Source organism: Helianthus annuus, chromosome 4, assembly GCF_002127325.2.
Source record: "Helianthus annuus cultivar XRQ/B chromosome 4, HanXRQr2.0-SUNRISE, whole genome shotgun sequence".
NCBI lineage: Eukaryota > Viridiplantae > Streptophyta > Magnoliopsida > Asterales > Asteraceae > Helianthus > Helianthus annuus.
This window is the reverse complement of record NC_035436.2, coordinates 161,891,779-161,896,597: the sequence shown is the minus strand read 5'-3', so window position 1 is coordinate 161,896,597 and position 4,819 is coordinate 161,891,779. Positions and strand designations below refer to the sequence as shown.

The following is a 4,819-nucleotide window of genomic DNA, read 5'->3' as shown; positions in this document are numbered from 1 at the left end:
TTTCAATAAAATTACAAATTTATATAAAACATTCCATAAAATTACAAAATCATAAACTTCTGTTTCAGTTTTTCCTATTTCAAAGTCATAAAACATTAAAACAAAAATACAAACTAAAATATCAAATAATCGAAATTATCGTTATCTTCGAATCGAAACTTTAACATGGCTTCAATTTATGACATCCTATTGAGCATAACATCTTCATCCACTTTATCTTTTTCAGCCAACAATTTCATTTTACATTTCTTTTTCTTCATTATTTTCCTTAGCGAGCTCCTTGATAATCAAGTTCGACGTTTCAATCTACAAAACAACCAATGAATAGAATTAATAGGGCTATTACAATGGAGTTTATAAAGACTGGTTGCAGGTTTAATATGACAAAATAAAGGATTTTGTGATAGAGCAAATAGAAATACTTGCAATAGTTAGTTCCGGCTTTAACTTTCCCAAAGGGCACAGTGCTTACATAACTAATAGTTACCAACATTCTAGTAAAGAGGCTCATATTCATAGTAATCAACAAACAAACTTTTTTTAGTTATCATCATAATGGGTTAATCCAAGCACTTTAAATCAACTAAAAAACCAGATAATTTGTCTGAACAGTTGACTCTCTTTATGGTATTAAAATAAATTTGTTACACTTTGTATCCAACGAGTTGACGCTAACCCGCGCTTTGCCGCGGGATGTTGATAGCTAATGTTTTTAGTATCAATATATGATGTACGGAAATTGTTAAGTTTACGCAAAACATTCTTTTCATTATGACACCAGGCATAAAATGCTTTTAAGATTGTCCAAGTATGATTTTACACTAATTATACTGGTTTTATAAATCATCAAAATTAATCAATTAAAAAGAATATTATATTACCTTCTTAAAATTGTATGGATTTTACTAAAGACTTCAATTCTCCATCACTGTTGCCTGTTGGACTATGCTTCCATGAACCATAATGCAGCAAAGCTACTTAGTGAATGTATATAGATATAACATATTGATAGACAAAATCTTTAAATTTAGCTATGTTTCACTGAGTGAAAGTAAATAGATATAACATGCTGATGGCAATAAGTTCTGTAATGGATTCTTCAAAGAAAACTATAGCAATAGACGAACTTTCATCGAAAAATGTTTTATAAAGAAGAGTGAAACTTAGAAGTTAGTACCATGTTTTTCTTATGTATTTTTCTCCAAAATTTCAGTATGTGTGACTCAGTTTGTGTCTCTCATCATAACTTTCGAAAGTTGGGCTAGTCAGGACTTACATCAAGAGGCTCCGCTTTGTCTTGTGGTTTAATTGTTGAAATCAGTTTGCAGACCATTACAATCTTGCTGCAAAGAATTATCACATGAAAAATTAGAATTTCTTTTTTGGCCAGCCAAAGGAGAACTTTATTCAAACCACACTGGCTTAACCCACCTTAGGCCATGTGTAATGTGGTTGTATAACTTGATTGTAGAGGTGCCAATCTTGACCCAAAGGCTTTCAAGTGGGTTAGTTTGGATTGCTTTTAAAATTATATGGGTTTGTTTGCGTAAGATATTTTAACTAAACGGGTCACAACGGGTCAATTGAAATTCCATCTTGTTATTTTCGGGTCAAAGCGGGTCGACAACTTTAAAGAAATGGGTCCATGTGGGTTAGCACCTTAAAGAAACGGGTCAGATTTCGGATCGGGTTCGGGCCGACACGGGTTTCCGCACGGGACGGGTTTCGGATCGCAACGGGTTTTACGTCGACACGGTTTCAATATTTTCAGCTCTCCAACTCCCGCAGCTCACTCATTCCCTGGTATTACCTACACACAATTAAACCTTTATTTTACCATTTTGCCTCAAACAGTTAGATTTACTATGTATTGTAAGTAACTAATTGTTGTTATTCACTAGTAAATGTATTATGTAAAGCATGAGCTAAATTTGAGCCAATATTTAAACGAGCCGGCTCAATTAACTAGAGGTTTAATATTTTGGGGATGGAGTTATAATTAGGATGATGTTTCAACCTGAACCCGTTCCGACCCGAACACGTTTCGACCCGAACCAAAACAACCCTTTTTTTGTAATTGACAATTTGACGCTTTTGACCCGAACCCATTTTGACCCATGACCCAACCCGACCCGACCGGAACCAACCTGTTTGCCAGGTCTACTTGATTGTGTAGTGAGTTTATACCCCTTCAATTATGCATATATGTATGTGTATATATGTGTGAGAGAGAGAGAGAAACACCATAACACGCCGCTATGCATATCACGGAGAGAAAAAATTTTTGCCCTTAACGCCTGGGGGGCGGGGTACCCTGGCGCTATCCGCTATGGGGCTTGATGGTGGTCAAGGGCGCCATATAAGGCTCAACTAAGGGGTAGTCCCAACAACAAAAAAGTCTCACTGACTTGCAACCCAACAAAAAGAGACAGAAAAGACACAAAAAAAGCTTTCAGCTTACTTAACCTCATGTATAGTAGCTGTTGAAAGGCATCTCTAACTTAAGTTCTTCTAGAAAGAATTGTAGAAATATCTCTTAGACTCTTAGCATGGGAAAATGTTTGATGGTGTTAATTAGCATTTGTATTTGATATATTTGTTTTCCTTTTTAGCAAATGCAACCAGTTCTTCTATAGGCTGTAGCTAAATATTTTCATTCTTATGCAACTATGTTTCAAAATTTTCATATTTGTTTGTACGAATATGAAGTTATGCTTTTTAATTCATTCTCCATCGCCTTTCATGGGCAACCAAATGCAGATTACTTGCTTCCAACATCCCATCAAAAATAATTACGTATAGTTTATGGAATTGCAGGCAGATAACACATCATGTATTGTTGCAACGTGTGTCCGGATGCGCCAACCAGCCCATAGGAACCTTAACTCTACCATAAAACAAAACCACCACACCACCCTAAACAAAGAGACACCTACAACCATCAATAAAGAAAACACAACTCCCTCCTTATACCATCAGATCGTATTCAACCTAGTTTAGTCCAATATTATAAGTTTTCCAAAGACGTCTATTCACAATATTTTGTAAAACAACTGCTAATATATACACACTTAAATGACTAAACTGATGATGACAAAACATAATTTTAACAAATCACAAAACCTTAACGATTTACTACAAATCATATGTTCAGAAGGGAAACAAAACCTGAATATAAGCAACCCTAATTCCAGATTCTATATCCAATTCCTTTTCTTCTTTTCAACAATTTCTAACATCTCAACTTCAGTCCCAAACTGATTAAAAGTTTAAAAATCAAATTTCAATACACCTATATCTATCATTACAAAAAATTAATAAAAAATGATACCATCTAGAACACCAAACACTCTGAACATTCAATCACAGTTGCAATCAATTATCAGTAGATCAAATAGCAATTCAAAACAGGGGGGGGGGGGGGGGAACAACAACCTACTAGTAAAAATCCTAAATTCATTCTAGAAAACCAATAGATTTCAAATTAGGACCATAATTAACCATAATCAAAGCTAAAAAGATGAATTTACCCAATGATTGAGGTCGACGTTGAACTCGTAGAAGGTGACATGAGCAACGGTGATTAAGATCTCCTTGATGTACGGGTCCATCCTCTGGGGGACGGTGAGATTGAGGATCTTCGTGCTGTTTTGGTCTAGATTGGGCATTAATTTTCCAGTTTGAGACATTTTGGATGGTGAATTAGGGTTTCAGATCCATCGAAATCCTCTATTTGAAACCCTAAACCCAGGTCGATGATGAAATTGAAAAGAAAGCTAGACGTCGTTGATAACCATTGTAGCTTAAAGTTCAGATAGTGGGCATGTTTGGCTTAACTTATTTTCAATTTTTGGAAAAGTCCTTTTGGAAACAAAAAGTCAGGAAAACATGACTTTTGCCTTTGGAAAAGGACTTTTGGGCTAAAAAAGGAAAGGCAAACACCCAAAAAAAGGACTTTTGGGCATGTAAAAGGACTTTTTTCTTCAAAATAAGGAACCCCAAACATGCACAGTATATAGGTAAGTTTATTAAAGTTTAGAGGTGTAATATAAATTTGTTAGAAAACAAAAATATTTTCTTTTATTAAAATTAATGGGTCGTATAACAAATTTATTAAAATTAAAGGGTGTAAATAAAATTATGATGTAAAAAACAAAAGTCATTTACTACTTTCAACACATAAGAACCAAGATTGTACTCTATGATTATGAAATTGTAAATCATTATTAACAAAAGTTGATAAATGTATGTAGAGTTGTAAACGAACCGAACGAACACAAACGAGGCTTTGTTCGTGTTCGTTCGTTAAGAAATGAACATGTTCATAAAGTGTTCACGAATAGTTATCGAACAAGATTTCTTGTTCGTGTTTCTTAATTAAAGAAATGAACTGTTTACGAACACTTATCAAATGCAAATGAACTCAAACGAATGTTCATGAACATATATGAACACAGACGACGTTTATCAGCATAGATGAATACACACGAACATATATTCATTTAAGAATAAAATCTACATCTTTAATCACAAAACTTACAAAGAATCCATCAAAAAATAAATAAGCACTTAATATGATTATTCAATAACAGTTGGCATAGTTATTAAAAACACGATTAACACAAAAAAACTTAGAAGTTTAAAAGATGTTGAGGAAGACATATAATATAACTATGGTTAAAACTTTTAAAAACTAAAAACGAGCGAAATCAAATGAACATATTACCGAATGTTCACGAACATAAACGAACGAACACAACCTCTGTTCATGTTCGTTCGTGTCACACCCCGATTTCCACGTGTCACACCGGTGGGCCCG

The 4,819-nt window shown here is 34.2% G+C and overlaps 1 long non-coding RNA gene across 4 annotated transcripts; it reads right to left on the bottom strand.

The window, feature by feature from the left end:
- On the bottom strand, positions 1–4,004 carry LOC110937206. Of its 4 annotated transcripts, none has more exons than XR_004890392.1 (4): positions 3,531–4,004; positions 1,178–1,343; positions 882–943; positions 1–306 (listed from the first exon to the last, which is right to left on the bottom strand). It is a non-coding gene; the product is annotated as an uncharacterized LOC110937206 (long non-coding RNA). The 4 variants fall into 4 exon arrangements; XR_002590643.2 differs by having other exon boundaries at positions 1,277–1,343; positions 3,531–4,002; XR_004890393.1 differs by lacking the exon at positions 882–943 and having other exon boundaries at positions 3,531–4,002.
- Between the last annotated feature and the right edge of the window lie 815 nt (positions 4,005–4,819).